This window comes from Cygnus atratus, chromosome 4 (assembly GCF_013377495.2).
Source record: "Cygnus atratus isolate AKBS03 ecotype Queensland, Australia chromosome 4, CAtr_DNAZoo_HiC_assembly, whole genome shotgun sequence".
Lineage (NCBI taxonomy): Eukaryota > Metazoa > Chordata > Aves > Anseriformes > Anatidae > Cygnus > Cygnus atratus.
Window position 1 is genome coordinate 73,424,598 of NC_066365.1, and position 19,836 is coordinate 73,444,433.

Genomic DNA, 19,836 nt, shown 5'->3' on the forward strand with positions numbered 1-19,836 from the left:
GCGACCTTATCGCTCTCTACAGTTACCTTAAAGGAGGCTGTAGAGAGGTGGGGGTTGGTCTGTTCTCCCACGTGCCTGGTGACAGGACAAGGGGGAATGGGCGAAAGTTGCGCCAGGGGAGTTTTAGGTTGGATGTTAGGAAGTACTTCTTTACCGAAAGGGTTATTAAGCATTGGAATGGGCTGCCCAGGGAGGTGGTGGAGTCACCATCCCTGGAGGTCTTTAAAAGACGTTTAGATGTAGAGCTTAGCGATATGGTTTAGTGGAGTACTTAGTGTTAGGTCAGAGGTTGGACTCGATGATCTTGAGGTCTCTTCCAACCTAGAAATCTGTGTCTGTGTCTGTGTCTGGTGAGTGGTGAGCAATTGCATTGTGCATCACTTGCTTTATACGTTCTTTATATATATATATATATATATATATATATACACATATATATATAGTTGTTGTTTTTATTATTATATTTTTCCATTTCTTCTCTGTCCTATTAAACAGAAATTTTCATCCTTATCTCAACCCATGAGTTTTACATTTTTCTGTTTCTCTCCCCCATTCTCCCCGACTTGCTGGGGAAGTGAGAGAATGGCTATGTGGTTCTCAGCTGCTGGCCAGCTTAAATCACAACTAAAAGCTTTAAGTGTTGTGTAGACATGAATGAATTGGCTAGATGAGAGATGGACTACCATAAAATGCTGATGAGAATAAAGTTCTGTTCTCATCTCTGTAAAGTGTATGCATATATGATCACAACTAGAGCTGGACCTAATGTTTAGGGTATTCTTTCCTCCAAGAAAGCCTGAATTAGCTGTAACCCCAAAAGGAAAAATGTTACCACCAAATATCTGAGAACAGATCTGACTACCAAAAAAAAAAAAGGCATAACATAAAAGGCAGAGAAATAAACAGCTTATAGATAAGATAATGGTGCAAAGCTGGTAACTTGGATTGTTGTTAGAAACTGTGGATTGAAGCACTGGAGCTATAACAAACTTTTATGCATTAAAAGTAAAACTAGGCTACACAGTCTAGAGTATATTCTATATTTCATTTCAAAAGATTACATCTAGCTCTCACAGCAGTTCAAATCTAAAACACCTCAACTAGTTCACTGGAAAAAATGCATTGAGCCATCCAGAGCAAAGCTAATAACCCAAGAAAAATCCAAGTTTTAATTAGTTATTAGATAAATTAGTTATTAAATAATAGTGTTTCTTCTAAAATTCATCAAATTTTATCCCCAAATTAACTGTCAACCATTGTCAGACTAGAATCACCACAGGCAGGATCTCCCTTCTACAGGGTGGTTGGCCCATCTTATAAAACAAGACTTGTAGCAAGTCCATACAATCTTCAAGTCACATGAAGAATTGCATCGTAAGCCTTCTAAGATAAACCCAGTTGACTGACTGCTAATCTAAACACTAAGACTATAATAATTTGACAGTAATTTATGTAGGTGTCCAAATAATGGGGCATAATGAAGGGGAGATAAGAACAACGTAAAAACTCTTACATACTGCTTTGAATGAATACAGTCTCAACGCAGATTACCAAATTAATATTAAAAAACTTTTGATTGCATGCTATGTTATCAAGATCCTGTCTGCTTTGAAAATGGTGAACTGCTAAACTGTATCAGTGAAAATTAATTTGTGAAGTAGCTCCGAAGTAATATATACAAGCAAAAATCAAAAGCCTGGAAAGGAATATGCAAGATTTTCAGATTTGTTTTTGCAGCAGGGAAAAGAAGTATATCTTTATACAGCTACTAGGAAAAGGTGTAAAGATTTAGAAGTTAAATTCTCATTTTTTTTCTGACCTAAAATCTTCATGAAGAATAGGGAATATTAAAAAGCACAGCAGAGCCTTTTCTATACTAGAGGTTGTAAGTTCATTTAAGATGGGTGAAGGATGGTTGGGGCATCACATCACAACTTATAACAGACTTGTTCTATGACTTTGTTTAAGTCCTTATCTCTCCTTATGCCTCAGTTCTGCATTTCTAAAATAGCGATAATAGCATTTTTCTGCCTCTCAGGAATTCTCTGTGGATCAATACATTAAAGATGCAAGGCATTCAGATATTGTGGTGATGTGAGTTGTATGTCTCCTAGATGGATGGCTGCTGAGTGGAAGCTAAAGCCAGAGTTTTCAGAATATCACAGAGATTTATTATTCTGGTCCTTAAAGCGTGTAGAGCTGCATGAAGAAAATGTGACCTTGAGTTTCTGCAACTGCTATTTTGAGTGCCTCAGTGCCCAGAAAAAGACTGTAAATTAACCCAAACACCTTCAATTTTCTGCCTCAATTGGGATTCCCTTTAAGTGACCATCTACCTGCACTAACCATTACCCTATTAGTTACCATTACACTGTTAGTTAAAAAGGGACAAAAATGTATCCTCTTAATACACTGCCCTGATGTAATGACAGAGGTCACAACATCAAGTGCAATCTAGTGATACTCTTGATCTATAAAAAATTTAAAATTCCCACACAGGAATCAAGTGTGTCACCTACATATTAAAGTGTCATTCCTCTCATACCAGCAATTGCCACTTTGCCACTCAGTTCCCCATGAGCCACACACACAAAATAAATAAATAAATAAAAATCTTTCTTCTATACCACTTTATATGTCCTTTATACGCTTTATATGACCTACTAAAGCCAATATATGTCTAATGCAAGACAGAAAGGACAAAACACTCTTTTAGAGGTAGGGAACCATTAGAGCTGAGAAAGGACTCAGTTCAGGGTCAGAAAGCAAAATTCTAATCTGTTTCCTAAAGGGATAGAGTGGAGGTGAGGATGTAAAAATCCACACCTGAGAATCCAGAATATATGGGTAGAAGCAGCAAACAAGAACAATGTGTGAATGTACAAGGTGCAAGAAAGTCAAGTTTTAATGTCCTCATTTTAACACAAAGGGGGATTAGGAAGTGTTATTATTTTCCTTATGTTCATTCACAGATCGTGGCTAAAATAGCAGAGAATAATTTTTTGCACTGACTGACATGAAGCTATGAAAACCGAAGAAAAGTGGGGTACAATGTATATTTTGGTCTTAAACACTTTCCTATCACATCTTCTGGACAAAGTTCATCTGTTGTCATGGGAATATACAGCAAAACAAAAGAGAAAGGGAATCAGTCAAAGTGACTGAAATCACAAGTAATACGGCTTGAATAGTTACTAGATTCATTTTCTTCATCCAAGAGCTAATGTATTCTGTGTTTATCGATTCACTTGACCAATACTTATGCTACACACATAACAAATTATATGTCAGAAAAAGCGGTATATCAATGTCTGCTATTTATGCATAGGCACTCTAAGAATTCTCACAAAGCCTTAATAGAAGGTACCTTAAGCATCAACATAATAAGTGAAATATTTTACAGTCAGGAATAGCTGGCCAGACCACCACTATAGCATTTATAATACAATAAACAAACAAACAAACAGATCATTATATAAATAAATAACAGACCAGAAGGTTAGTAAGGTTACACAATCAAAACTACAAAAGTCAGCCAATGCACTCCAGTGTGTATTTTAATATACTTTCTAATTACATGAGCTCATGCTAATTCTGTTTTTTGTTACTGTTACACAGAGTACATAGTGCTCAATTTCCTCCTGAGTTCTTCAGTGATGCTCATTACTATAGTAACCAAATGCTCCATAAACATTAATTAATTTTCAAGACATCTCTCTGGCATGAAAAATACTATTGCCTTCATTTTGCTACAAGGGAATTGAGGTAGAAGAAGATTAAGACCACTCTTTTTGGATCTCCCCTTCAAAACATCTCAATATAACATTTTAGGCATATTTGCATTTTTCTCTTTAAAGAACAGCTCTCACCATCTTTAGTTCAGTATTTCTGCAGATGACACACAGTTTTTCCTTGAGTACTGAAGAACTGAGGGTCTCACAGCTAAGCCAGCACTCACAGAGGTGGCAGCAGCTAGTAAACTTTCCTAAACTTACATGAGGAGTCCTTAAGATTGTCTTGGGGAGAACCCATCTCCAAGGAGTTCCTAACCTTTTTCAATCACGAAACAATACAGTCAGCCCTATTTTTCATTTCGTAAATCTGTCCAGCAACAGATTTAGGTTAATTTTACATCTCCAGGTAAGATATTTTTATGCAGTCAGTGAACAAAATAATAATCCCAAGAAGGTGTAGAGGGAAGTGCACCGTATCTTACTCTTAACGGTGGTATATTATGCACAGAAACTAAATGAAAGTTGCAGAAGCAACCTCTGTTCTGACAGTTTCTCAACGTTTAGTGCTTGAATTAAGACATAATTCAAACACAAGCTATATAATTTAAAATGATAAATACTTTTTATGTTTTTCTAGCTTTATGTGTGTGTGTGTTGTGTTTTTTTCAGACCAGCTAACTGTAAACAAAAAATCCATCCAATCCCAGTATAAGAAAATATACTGACAACCACATGGTTCATGAGTGGGCTTAGTGACTCATTTCCATCACACGGTTCTCTGCTAAGTAAACTAACAAAGTTTCTGATAACCCTAGTGGGTAATCATCCTTCACAGGAATAAATAGAAGAGCAGAATAGGAAGTAGTGTATTTCTTAGATATTTACTGATCATTGAACTCTTTTCCCATATGAGACCTGAAACCAAGCCCTTGAGGCCCCTGGGTACACACACTTTTATTCCCAGATTTGAGTTTTTCTTCTATGATCTCTGTTTTATTGAATTTTAGTATCGACCCATCATGTTTCTTAACTCTGTATTCAGTAATGAGACCATCCATTCCCATTTTCCCCATTTTCATTTTTGTTTTCATCTTCCTTGACTGGTTATCTTCTCTTTCTCCAGCCAACTCTTGGTTCCAAGAGCTTTAACTCTTCAGCAGATATCCATTCTTAGTCCAGGTAGTCCATCCCCAATCCTAAACCTGTTCAGTTCCAGATCTTTTACTTTTCTTGCCAGCTCTCCTGTTTCCCAATATTATGTTCCTCATTTACTGATCCTACACCTCAGGCTATAATCCTATTAGGTTGCTTTTATCAGAGAGTTTTTTCCCTGCTCTAAAGTAGCATCCCTACACTTCCTATTTTCTGTAGGGGAAAGAAAAAAAAAAAAAAAAAAAAAAAAAGGCTGAGACTTCTGAACATGTCCTTTCTTCACAAAACCCTACCTTAAAATATTCAGCACAGAGCAGTCACCAAGAAAGGATAAATCTTGTAGAGTTATTAACAGCTGAAAACACAGCCTTAGGACAGGAAGAGTCAGGAAACAATATTATTGAACCTTTTCAATACTACTTTTATTAACTGTATTTCTTGATTAGTAAGTGGGTTACATATTTAGGTGCAAACAATGCATTTACCTTATTTGAAGAGGGTTTTATAATGCACTCATCTCACTAAGCCAATTTTTATCCTGTTCTGTCTTTGCTTTATATATTGAAGTAAATTTCTTGTTCAGCCTGCAGCACAGGAACCCAGTGCTAAAACCATACGTGTTACAGAAAAACAAGGTTTCTGTGCTTCTCCTATCCACCCCCCAGATTTTTGGATCCCAGGTGAAGAAATGTGGCAATTACTTCCAAACTATACGAGCACCAGAATCTCAACCTGTCATTGCAATCTATCACATTTGAAGTGGAGGTCATACGCTCAGCTACCGTGAAGGAGAAAAAGACCAAAGACACACAAGAGCTTTAAAAAGAGGAAAAAACTCTATAATATAGAATCTATAAATTAGGGTCCAATACAGACAGAAGTTTCATTCACAGGCATTTAGCTACAGTAACAGCATAGCAATCTGCTCTTCAGTTAGTTTACAACTATTCTAAATTAGGATGGGATTTTGTACCAGCTGAGCCTCAAAGCTAAAAGAGAAGCTTTGGGGTATGAGCTTTTGCCTAAAGCTTGGATTCTCGAGGTGGAATTTTAGTGGCTAAGGAACTTTGTCTTGCCTGACATCGCAGATGAAATAAAAACTGTCAGGATTACACCAAGACATTCAGGGACTTTAACAGACCCCTGTCAGAGCCAGGCTTTCAGCCTAGAGTCAAAGTTACAAATCCAGCAGCCCCTGCATAAAGCAAGATCCTGTGCTGGCTCTTTCTAGCTAGAAAATGCTCTGCAGGTAGCTGGATCCTAGTGCCACTCAACTCCAGCCATTTGGCAGGCAGCAAACTAATTCATCAAATCAGCCCCACTGAGTCCAAATCATTGAGGAAACCCTCAGAAACAGCACGAGATTAACTATCACAAACTTCCAATTTTGTTATTTATAGCAACAACAATAGCCAAATAATCATGTTGTCAGGAGCCTACCTTCTAAAATCCACACTTGTATCATTTTTTTCAAAATTATGCTGGTGAGAGATTGAATATGCAGTTATAACAAAAAGACAAAGCTATTTTTTCCCTGATTAATTTTATTTTCTTTTTCTTTCCAGATCTTTCCAGTAGCTTTCAAGGTGCTATTCAATGCCCCACTGTGGTGCAGAAACTGGTCACCACATCATCTCCCAGCAAGCCCATATTCACAATGGAAACTCCTATTCCCTGCCACATGTTCTCTCCCACATATCAACTTCACAAACATCTTTCTTAACTTTCTCAGCAAGTTCAGTTTTCACTTTTCTGATTTCTTCTGAAGAAGATGAAGAAACCACCACCATCTCCCACATGATGCTTCCGCATCAAGAGATCAGGAGACTTTCCTGTGTGGAATTTCTCTTCACAAGCAGGGATACATCTACTCTCTATTTCTCTGTCATCTCAAGAAACAAGTTTAATTTAGGGAAGCTATCCTATTAGTTCAAAATCAACACATAAAGAAATGAACAACAACAAAAAACACCACCCTCTTTCTTCCATATTACTCTTCCAAAGCCCTCCACACACTGAGACATGAGGAGCAATTTTACCAAATTTAACACCTCACATAAAGCATACAGTTAGGTCAGATGGGCAATGTCTGTGCAAACAACCTGGTAGTGTTCAGCAACTGAAGCAGAAACAGCATTCAAAACTGATGAGATCATCAATATTTTCTCAAAGTGCTGACGGAAAGCTCACAGTTTTGAGGGATAATACCAGCAGATGAATTAAATTCTGATGAGAGCCTAAGAAGCAGGACAAAGTAAAATAGATATTGTTGCAGTGGGAGGAGAGAAATATAGAGTAAAATCTGCTTCTGGGCGCTTATACTGCTTGGCACACGTGTTATTGACAGCAGAGCATCTATGGCATCTTTTCTTCCTGCATTGTCAGCAGGGGAAAAAATTGAAGAGAACTTAAAAGAGCTTGCACCTGGTAGGAAAATCAGCATAAAAGTAGCTAAAAGCAGGCAAAATTTTATTCTTTTGCAGAATTCTACCTACAGTCTTGACTGAATTTTCTGTCTGTCATACCAATTGACTGTCTACGCTGCCTTACAGTACATTGGCATCAAGGTCACTCCATGCCTGTCTTTCTTATAGACCCCATGGGAGCCTGTTCACTCCATGTTGTTTCCTTTTTCTTAGTTATTTCCCTTGCATAAACATTGTTCTTGCACGTTATGCCTTTACTGTTTACCATGGCCAGAGCTTTGATTTGCCTCTTACTATTCTCTCTGTTCATTAAAGTGCTAGGTCCAATATTCTCTGCCTATCTTGTTTATGAGGGTGCTAACTCTTCAGTGCTTGTTTAGTCAATGTCTCTGGGTTTGCATAAAATTTAGCACTGGTTGCTATATTTTTAATTGCAGTTGTAAGTATGACACAACATAACAAAATGTGCAAACCATAAAAAGATTACTTCAGGACTGAAAATAAGAAAAGGCCTAGAAGAAAAGCCTTCAGATTTTCTAGTTCTTGAAAAGAAATTAAGCATGTAATCTGTGGCAACAATAAATGTGTGAAGTAAAACCCTGTATTATTTTTATTTTTTGGACTAGTCATGATCATATAAAAATACTAGTTCTTTTACTGTGGAAAGTTAGGGTCTAGATAAACCTGTTTGCTTTCCTGGAATTCCATATGCAACAATACTGCAAAGTCTTGAGGCTTTGCATCCTTGAGACTCTAAGCTCCTCTAAAAGGACAGGAAGTTTTTGAGATGACTTGGAAGCTGAATGTATGCTAACGCACTGGTTAGACATTGTTTAAAATGTGTTGATATTATATGTATATTCTATAACTTCATTTTAAAACCCCATTTTGAGACAGACTTACATTATTATTCCCATTAAGTAGATAGGGTTGAGCCTATCATCATACTCGGAACTTGAAGCATGGTCAAAAATTAAAACTATAGTACTGTTCAAACCACAAGGCTTTGCTTCAAATACAAATTGCTAGACAATAGGCATTTTCATGAAGTACTAATTGACTATGCAGTACTGCTGGGTGCTACTTTTAATGTAGTATAGATGTTTAGATACTTTATATGCTAGATTTCAAATCTTTCATAAAATGGATGACCAGACATACAGAAACTCAGAATATTGAATGTCTTACCTACTATATCTTCTTCTCACAGTTTCATTTGGTAAAGCTAAGGATAATTTTCTTTCTCTCCTAATATGCCTTCATAATTTAAATTGTGTAAACATATATGCAGAAATATAATATATATGAATGTAAAAAAGGAGCTCTGAAGTATCATAGAATGCTAACGTACCCTGCAGTTTTTTGATTACTAAACTGTGGATTGTGTTTAGACAGGCACTGAGATTACTGATGCAGAAAGCAGAACATTCTCAAGGTAGTTCTATTTATGTTTAAATAATCCAGTATATATCTTTCACGAAATAGTAGGCATTCATCCCTTCTGAAGTGATATTTTGTTCTTATACAAAGTGTCTGCATATCTGTGTTACAAGTAATGTAAGACTATGCCCATGTGGGACTTTGTGCAGTAGCCAGAGCTATGTCCAAAGCAAATAGGAGACTATTCAGGTGACTTGGTCGGGTGCTGACCTCATATGTGCCCTTTAAGTTAATTCATATATACTTAAACATTAACATTCCCAAACAAATCTTTGTATAACATCAGTTTACCCATTACATTACTTTGGGGTAGGTAATTGCTTGAACAGTTGTGCAAGCCGAAACTGGGAAGTTTGAAGCAATCATCTTGTTCTGCTGCTGTTGTGAAAAGTGATGGCAGAAAACATCAGAAAGTCTATCAACACCTGTGTCAGATCTGTTAAAGCATTATGAGGGACTGGGCTTGGCAGGGAGCCTGCTCTTTGTTTGAACATAATTAGGTGAGATATCAGTTCTGACGCTTGCCAGAGAGCAAAACAATTCATGAAGAAAATCACCAAAACTGAAAGAGAGAAGGCGTATGTTGTTTCTGTCTTTTGCTCTGCTTGGGTGCTGAAATGTGGATCAAGCAAAGGGATTACCTGGAAAACCATCCTCCTTCAGGCTAGGGACACAGGGAAAGGGTCTTTCCTTAAGTCTGCAGCTGAGCAAATATTCCTCAGACCCCATTTGCTACTGAAACGTAGGATGTAGGACCAACACAGCAGTTAGGCATCTAAAGTCATAAGTGGATTAAAGTGCATTTAAAAACAGAAAGCAAATATTTAAGTCTTAAGACTTGAGAGTTTTAAATAGTGAATACAGATAAGGATTAGGGAATATACATAAACCCTCCACGTTTTCTAAGAAGCTTTCCTTGATGCCATGCATAAAATAGCTGCATACTGTACAGTATTTTGCACTATCTGACAGACACCAAAAAGCACAAGATGCTGAAGTAAATTAAAGTTCAGTCATAGCTTGATGGCAATTATATTCCTATGAGGAGGAAACCTTAAGAAAATTTCTCCTCCACCAAAAGCAACCAAAATAATACAGTTTTTGACTTTCAATTACAGGTACTCAAGTATCTATATTTTGGTACTGTGGGTCAAATCAAATGAAGACTGAACAGAAGTGTGCAACCAACCAATGATCTTACCTAATCTTGTTTTTTGAAGACTGGGAGAGAAAAATAGATCTAGTTAAACCTTAAGCTTATAAATCATTATTCCATTCAAATAATCTAAATCAAAGGGTGTGATTTTAATTATTATAACAGGATGTAATTATGAGGAGATTAAGAAGTAAAATATTCACAAAATAATTGTGCCTTTCTTCTACAAATTAAATGAGACAAAATGTATTTTGTGGTTCGGAAGGTTAGCTAATACTAATGCAGTCCCTATATTTACTGATGTGAATCTTCAATAGTCAAATGAGTTCCAATCAATTTTCTCGTATAAGCTACATGTATGAATTTTAACTGGCATATTAGGTAGATGTCATCTATTGGCTCTTCTGGGAAATAAGAAATCCCTGTACAAGATCATCAAATTAGTTTTCACCAATTGTATGAAATGATATTAAGTAATACCAGTCCATGTTTTATTTATTCAGAAGTCTGCATCGGGAATTGATAAGTCAAACCCAGCAAAACAATCCCAAGTGTAAACTTTATGAAAATGTCTATTTCAAACCACTGAGCAAATGTGACAAATTTTAATTACTTGGTCGCATGTAACACACACACAACTTCTGTGAGAGATTAAACTATGGAATTAGATTTCCATCCCTGCTAAAGCACTAGAAGCTTAGATGTCCAGAGGTATAACTAGGCAGAACCTGTTCCTCCATGATGAAAATGGCATACCAGATTGTGTACATTTGACATCATCTGATGAAGGGAGATCACAAATCACCAGTAAGCAGTAATGTATGAACAATAAAGACTCAGAGATCTTCCCAGTATTTTTTTTTTCATTAAATATTACCACTCCTCATGCTTCTCAATAATTTACTACAAATTAGTCAAAAATGGCATTGGCATCTTCACATCAGCCAGAATCCCCTACCGCCTGAACTAAACAAAAGCTTTCAAATCTCGTATGGCAAACAAAGTTTGCCAAATTAAGTTATGGCAATCATGTCAATTTAATCAAAATTGGAAACTACCTACTATAAAAATACTTAACTGACATAAAAAGATATTGTGCAAAGATGGAGTGAAATTTAAGATCTCAGAACTACAGCTATCTATTATGAATGAAAAGGGAATGCAACAAATAAAGACACCTAAACTGACCTAGGTAAACAGTTCTCTAGTAGTGTGCCTAAACCACTTGGGAGCGAATAGGACAGGATTGTCTTGTGGTCATGTAGCTAGTAATTATTAAATTCTCCCACTTACCTTATTTTAAACTTCCACTTAAAATTAAGCATTATTTATTGCTACCAATTTATTTTAATGCATATACCAACCCAGTAGCTGGGGATTTTTACAGTTTTTTTTATAAACTTACTCTGTTTTAAAGTACTCAGTTTCAGCCTGGACTCAAAACTACTTCCGTTTCTTAATACTTGTCAGCAATACTCATGAAAAAAAAAAAAAAGAATAATAAAAAAATTGGGAATTTTCTAAATTAAATGTGGTGTGTTATCTCTCTCTGCAGTCAACAAGGAGAGGTAGGTACCTCCTAAAGACAAATCACAGCACAAATTGTAGCTGACGTAGACAGTGAATTCCCTCACCATGTGGTTACTTCAGCCAAGGATGTCCTCAGAGTACCCAGTTAGATGTTAACCTCATGGAAAATGGGAAATAGAATGAGAAAACTGTTCCTCTCGGATGTTATTTTATAACTCCACTATCCACATATGAATACACATTCAGGCTATCATTTTGGAGGGGTTGAAAAGAATCTCTGTTTAAGTACTTAGCAGTGCTGATAGGTCATTTCAGTATCTGGCACCATTGAAAACCTCCTGAGTCTTATGCAGTGCCAAAGAACAGAAAGGTTTTTTACAGTATGCATGAAAAGCCACTATTCCTTGGAGGCTTGTAGGTGAGGAGTGCACACTTCCAGAGGACCCTGAGTACAAGCAACTATCTATAGGACTTGGCTTCAAGGGGATGGGAAGAACAGGAAGGTGTGAGAGAGACAACTGGTGCAGCACAAGAAATACCCAGTGGACTGTGTTCCTCTGCAACGGCTTCAGTTAACTTGTTCTACTTCTATTTTATGTCATTCCCACACAGAAAAATGATATTCACTGTGAACATAATGAAGGCATACTGAGAGCTAAGCGTAAGTAAACATGTAAGTGTTTTCTAAAGATTACACAAACAGTGCAATAACTCAGAAAACTAGAGCTATGGGTGGAAATTTTGAAATACAGTTAATACAAATTTCTCTTGCTATTTATGTAAAAATATTGGGCATAAAGCACACAACCAGAGTGCCTCAAATAGCTTAAAAGTTCCTTTGGAAGAATGTTCCAAAGGGGGATGAAAAAAAAGAAAACAACAAAACCAACCACCTTTAAAAGAGTATTTATCTGTAAGAATAGACAATTAACAGCAGCAAACACAGTTTTCCTGTTATTAAATTATAGCACTGTAGCCTAAATTAGTCAAGATGTGACCACTGAAGATACAATAATTCATTTCAAACACCTAATCTTTATGTATGCTTATGTATTCAAATATAAGAAATGAAATATGTATGCTGAACAATGTATTCAATAATCTGTGACACATAATGCACCTATACACAATGAAATAAATCACAAAACTCCCACTAACTTCAATTAAGTGATATATATTGATATATATTGACATATATATATATAAACACCTTGAATAAATAGCCAAAGTATAGGTTACAAAATAGAGACTTGGTTCAGGGACAGATTTGATATGTCAGTCTCATTCTCCTGCATAAGACTTATGAAAACAAATCTGATGCCACCTTCAGCTGGATTTAAAAAGACTCAAGGAATTGTTCTGGCATAACCCTTAAAGCTTAACTATGCATATTTTTCACTTTGGCAAAAGTAACTTCTGCTTGCGTGGATTTAGTGACGCAGCAAAATGTCACTGACTCTTCTGCTTTTATAAAGATCCAACACTTCAGAGTGAAAATCTGGCCATGCTGAAGTTAGAAGGACTTCTGCAGTGTATTTAAACAGAGCCAAGATTTCTTCCTTGTATTTGAACGTTAGGACTGAAGGCAAATGACTAACGCTGCTGACTAAGCCCTGGCTTGAGGTTATGGAAAAAGGGAGGTGCAAGGGCAGAGAAAAGGAGGCTGAAAAAATGATAAAAGGGCTAATAAAGGTTTCATATCACTATTCCCAGATTAACATGTCAGTACCTGTTCAGGACCTGATTGCATTGGCAACTACTTCACAGCATGGTGTATTAGGCAGTGTGTCAATCACTAACAATATTCATCTACTTATTAAGATATAGGTGTAAACTCATGTAAGCTCAGTGAATTTTTCAATGTTTTATCTTAAATAAGTTTTAAAGTCAAATGGTATTGACATTCAAAACATGCTGGTTTTGTTGCACTCCAAAGGTTTGAAAAGTTATATCACTTTTCTCAAATGGAGAACAAGAACAGGAAAAAAAAAAAAAAAAGATAAGGTAAATTATTTCAGGAAGGCCAAACTATTCTGGTTTGATGTAGTCAAAGCAAACTTACTCAATGTTGCTTGTTGAAACAACACTCCTTTTCAATATACCCACAATCACCATAAAACAGTTTAAAAAGGTGACATCCAAACAGATATTTTTTGTCTAAAACTTTTTTTTTATTTTTTTTTCACAGCTCTAGATGAGTTGCACATTCAGCTGGCACTGAGTGGAAAACTCAGCAGAAGAAAGGAATTTAAATGGAGAATGAAATAACAACCTTTTTATCATGGTCCAATCCTGAAGAACACATAAGATTTTACTGCCATCACCTCTGGTGTGCTTGTCTGTTCTGTCATTAAATGGGTGAGTCTGTCGTCACTGGTCCTGAATTTGCTGGAAAAACATTGGTCAGTGGAGCTATGACAGCTCAGAAAAAATGCCCCATTGACGTCTCTCTTTCAGTGACAAAGGGAAATGTTCTTTCAGTAGGAGACAGTATTGACAACCTTTTCCTGTTGACTATAAATGTCAAAAAATACAGCAAATGTAACAAAACAAAGCAAAACAAAAATTTTGCTAAAGAGCCATGAACCATCACTGACACCAAATACTTTGCTTTAGTTTACATCAACTCTTAGCAAGGGTCACTAGCTACCTTCTCTTTGGCTTTATTTACCCCATAACAGTAACAATAGTGATGCTGACTCCTCTTCTGCTACAAGTATGATTCCAAATTTAAGAGCCTTAATCTGATCTGTTGGATCAGGAAAACATCCAGAACTTGTTTCCATACATCAATACAGAAATGCAGCGGCAGAAAGCACAGTCCAAAGTATCACTGTGTGCATGTATTTTCCCCAAATCCTTTCTGAACAGCTGTGATTGTCTCATGTTTCTTGCATAAATGATCGTCCTCTTTAGAAGAGAAACAGAGAATACTTTCGGGACAGATCATGTTTTTTTTCTACAGCGCTGCAGCTGGGAGGATGCTGAGCACTCACTGGCATCCAGGCATTTGAAGCAGCCTCAGAGCTGCATACATCCCATGATTTTGTCCACCACTTCAACCACCATGTTTCCAGTCCAGATGTCTGTTGCTGATGCTTAGTCCTCATACCCTGTGTCCATCTCCTGCCTGGATTTGCCATCTGCATCTCCACTCTTACCCATTGGTCCTGGTGTGTGCCATTACCTGGGACGACCAGCTGGGAACTGCTGCTATGGTAAATATGGACTGCACACTGCGCTTCTTAGTATTTTGAGCCTCTTTGTCTTTTACTGAAGAATCAGGTGCATCCTCAAAGAGCAACAGCACACATAGCAGCAGTACATATATATATATTGATCTCTTTGCTGTGCTAACCTTGTGCAGAAAGCACAGTTATAACATCCCAGCAAGTTTTTCTGGGAGCACAGAAACAAATATCCTTAAGCAGATTAGTTTATGCACAACTCCAAGCACATGCCTATTTGAAAAGATTTATTGATACTGGTGCCTCCCTCTGTGCGGAGGCAGCTGCCCCACTTTAAAGGATTCACAATGTGCCAATGGGGCTAAATGGTTCCACTTTCTGACATCCCTTTCTTCTTCCCTGCTACAGGCATCATTTTCTGGGCTAGCCCCCAGGCTCCCTGATCTCAGGGAGCACAACCATGTCTAGCCTGGGGTAGGTTCTCAGGAGAGAGATGGAAAAGCTTATTTGCACTTGGCTCCCATTTCCCTCACACCCACACAGGGTCAGGCACAATCAAGCCTGTTGTGTTTGAACAACTCTTCTATTCATTTTTCTCCCCCTGGGAGCTCACAGCTTGAGTAAGAGCTTATCTTTTATCTGGATGAAAAGAATACCAGCTGAATTTAGCAGCTTTTCTTGCATCCAGCTTGCATAAGGGGGTCTGATCCAAAACCTATGGCAGCTTTTTCAGTTATTTCAAAAAGGTCTGGATTGTGCTTTTAGCAACAGAACTGTCTTCTGATGAAACTAATTGTCCAACAGAGGCTGGTGAGATGCATACAGCCAAACTGTCCCAGACTGTCACTGACATTCACATGTTTAGCTAGGTGGCCCTGTAAGTACCTCTAACTGAAAGAAAAAAATAATGTGACATTTTTTCCAAGTGCTGTGATCCCTGCAGCAGACAGAAAGGTTATTACCCTGGGTAAAAAAAGCCAGCCACTGATTCATTGTGTACTGATTCAGTAATTTATTTCAATAACCTCTTGATTCTACTGCCACTACAGAGGCCACTAAGTAGAAACCAGGGATTCATTAAACATGTTCATTCAGAATGTGTCATTCATCCTTCCTCCAAAATCTACCAGTAATTATGGGTACTATCTGGGATAACATGCCCCTGAAAGTTCCTCCACATTGAACAAGTCTTGATTCAATGGCAATATTTCAAGATAGATTTACCTATTCAAATTTTTCCTGGTTTACACAACGTATTTTAGGAAGATCAAATGACTGCTGATTTTCTTTACATATGTAGTAAAAGAGAGACAAACATATTCAGCTTCCTGTTTATCTGCAGGATGGTTTCCTATCTTCATAGACTCATAGAAAGGCTCGGGTTGGAAGAGACCTTAAAGACCATCTAACTCCAACCCCCTGCCATGGGCAGAGATATCTTCCACTAAACCAGGTTGCTCAAAGCCCCATACAGGCTGGCCTTAAACACTTCCAGGGATGGGGCAATCTTAACATTTGGATGCTTTCTGTCAATCTTATGTAAATAATTTCTGTACATAGATGATTTGGTAAACAATTTGTCATCCATTAGAATTAAAAAAAAAAAAAAAAGACAAGCTTAACTTTTAAAGAAAACTGCTATTTTTTTCCTTTTTTTTCCCTAAAAAAATATAAATAATAGGACTAGTCAGACTTGGATTATTCAGTATTCAGCCACAGGACGCAGAGGGTCTAGAGTGCAAATACTCATCCTTTTCACACATCTGTTCCTTTGGTTTGCTCTCTTCTAAATTCCTTTAATATCCAAAATCTACTTGGTAAATAACCTGGTACTAGAGAAAACTCTAGAAAATGTTTATAGTCCCTAACATGCCTTACTGGAAGAGAACAATATCAGTCTGTTGTGGCCTTAACACAAACAAATATCATAAGGACATCACAAAGCAAAGAGGAACAACAGCATCTTCAGGCTGGAGAAGAGCTGTGTGTGCTGAGCACACCTAAAAATTAATCCTATTGTAATGTACTTCACAGAGCTCTTCATCAGTTTATACTTGTTCCATACCACCAGTTTCATAATATTCCCTTCATTCTTTATTTCTTTACCTTTGAGAGGCATGAAGCTCACTGTTGTGAGCTTTTACCAGATTTTTAAAAGCAACTTTCTAATGAGATGCAAACATACCTAAAGAGATATTTCACCTCCATCTTTCTGTATGACTTGAATGAAGGAAAGACGTGGAAGTACTTGACTAACATAGGTACCTTCTTGCTTTTGGGCATCTTTCTAGATCTTTATTGGCATCTTTGGGCACCCAAGCATGCTGAAAATTCAGGTCTTTTGCTATTGCAACTAGAAAATAATATGATAGATGATATCACTGCATGTTGAAACTATAGCAATATTGTCTACAGACCTAATTTCTATTCAGTTTGATTTTCAGTTCAACCAGACCAAGCAGGGCATGAATTGCATGACATAAACAAGTCATGCTTAATCTGAGATGTAGAACTGACAATTACATAGCCTTCTGGTTTAAAGAGAAGAGAAAAATCTCTTCAAAGTAGAAAAAGAAATAATTTTTAATAATTGTATAATATGTCATATTAAATGCAAGCAATGTTGAAGAATGAAATTTTTTTTGAACAAGTCAGTCAAGACCCATGACATTAAGAATTAGACCAAGAGATTTTCCTGCAAACAAAACTATCTTTTTTTTTTTTTTCAGATTTGTCCTAGCCATCCATTTTCAAAAATGAAAAATAAAATACAATTTTAAATCTTGTTGGCCCCATAAGAATACAAAACTTTTTTCTTTTTTTTTTTTTTTTTTTTTTTCTGAGTCACTTGCACATAGTAAAGGAAAAAAGGCATTAGGTAGCCTTGTACTGCTTTGATCTATGTTAGCATTCTCTGCTTAAGGAAGGATAGCTTTTACAGAGGATGGACAACAAAAAACTCATTTAAAAAAAAAAAAAAGCGCTAAGTCTTGATTCCATCTTGCCGATACATTGGCTAGTGGAGCTGAGCCAACCTGAGTGAGCATGTAAGAGGAACTAAGCCATGCCAAATAGAGAGTTGGCATAGTTTCCTGTCCTTCAGAGTAAGGATTAAGCAAGGACCAAGTTTTTGAACTCCTGAAGTTCACAATTTGGATGCAGCTCTGCTTGGTAGACAGCAAAACTGTTCATAGCCCCTTAGTAAGGGCTAAGATTACTTCCATTAGCTGCCCCCAGAGTTTGATTAGCAGTATTTAAAGGTATTTTGTACTTTTACAACACAGCAGGCAATTCTGTCTTAGGGAAAGGATATATATTATATTGTCAAATCAAAATGAAAAAGACACATAAACACCAGGAGATTTATTGCACATTTCCAATACTTTGTGACCTTACATTGTAAAGGCTAGAGACAATACAATGTGCTACGTTGATAAACAATAGTTTTGAAAACTGAAATGCTTCAGTTCTGGGGAAGCTCAAGACTGATCCCTAAAAAACTACCTAGTATATACTTGCACCTACATTCAGAGACTGAGACTAAAGTTTCCTTACACATCAAACGTATCACGTTTTATGTTGAAATATCAGTCTCCCTAGTGAGAGGTCAGATTATTTATGGAAGAGACTGAAGAGTTAATTGCAGAGTAATAAGTGTTATCCACAGTGAAAGGAAAGTAGTAGTACATGTCACCTTGCACAGCACCAGCTTCTGAATTCAGAATGGCCCAATTTCTGTCAGAGCTGCTGGTAACACAAATGAGGTGAACAAGTTGGGCTTATTTGCCATTATGAATGCCTCTTAAGATCAAAAGGTCTTATTGCTGCTAAGGGCAGAATCTTTATTTTAAGTTACACAAATTGCATGAGAACCCTTTTATTTTAACATAGTTCTCCTTTAATTCAACGTGAGGTATACAGTTGATATGTGCATATTTCAGCTATTTATGTGCTGTTGAACATTATCTTTTGCTGCTGTTCATTTCTTCTTTTGCTGTGTATAGAATAAAGCCCACATATCTGTCTAACCCTGCTCACCTTTCTAGTCCTATTTCAATATTTTTTTACTCCATCAAACATATTTATGATTAGACAAAAACAAACAAACAAAAAAACACCAGGCTTTTTCTTGCTTTTTTCCCCCCAAAGCTTTCATTTACTCTCATATCACTCTGTTTTCTTTCTTGCATTAACATCAAACAGTTCATCTGTGAAGACAGTCACTCATCAAAATCACTTGGAGTAATTTCAATTTCACACTGATCATGCAGATCTGAAACCTCTCCAAGCAGATATTTTCATCATAAGAGAAAATTTGGTCTCCTGTTGCAGTTGTTGGTATTTCAGTTCTGTTTCTTGTTAACTCTTGGAATAGATGTGTCATGGGAACCTACCTACAAAATTGAATTGATTGCAACAATGATTCAGGATTAAACAAGATTATTGTATTTCTTTCCAAGAAGCATTTTTGCTGCATCTTTTTCTTTTTTTCTTTTATTTTTCTCTTCCTTTTCACTCTGAAACATGGCCCTTGGGGACAATATAAAATCAGTTTCTGTTCTTGTCCCACCTTCTTATGTTGTTTTTATGTTATTAGTTATGTTGTAGTCACATCTGGAATCCTCAGTCAATACCAGAGAAGCAGTGATGATAGGTACTGCACAGATTGTGAAGACCATTACTATTCAAACAGCTTTCTAAATACATAAACAAAGGCATAGAAGGTGGAGCAGAGGGACAAAATACATTTCTTACGATTATATATCAGCTCTAAGAACATGTCTTACCTCTTCTGAATTTCCTGCCCATGTTCAGTTTATATCTTCTTTTATACTATTGGATATGTGCAGATTTGCAATTGTCTTCTACAGACCGAGATTTTATTGGTGATGGTAAAACCTAGTTTTGAATGCTTAGAAGTCATCACAGGAATATAATTCACTGCTTGTAAAGTTCAATAACTATGGCGACTTAATATCATAAGAAAATATTTACTCCTTTCTTCTAACTAACTTTATAAAACTAGTCCAAAGCATTTAAATCACAAACAAGATTTTGAAGGTTTTCTTCACAGATTATTTTTTCAGAATAGAAGAATATTAAATGTGTTAGATGTTATATTCACATACTCAGTGTTTCTTCAGATTTCAAAGTATTTTCGTTATCTTGTGAGGACAGAACTCTAGTACAGGAGAGAAAGTGAATGAGAA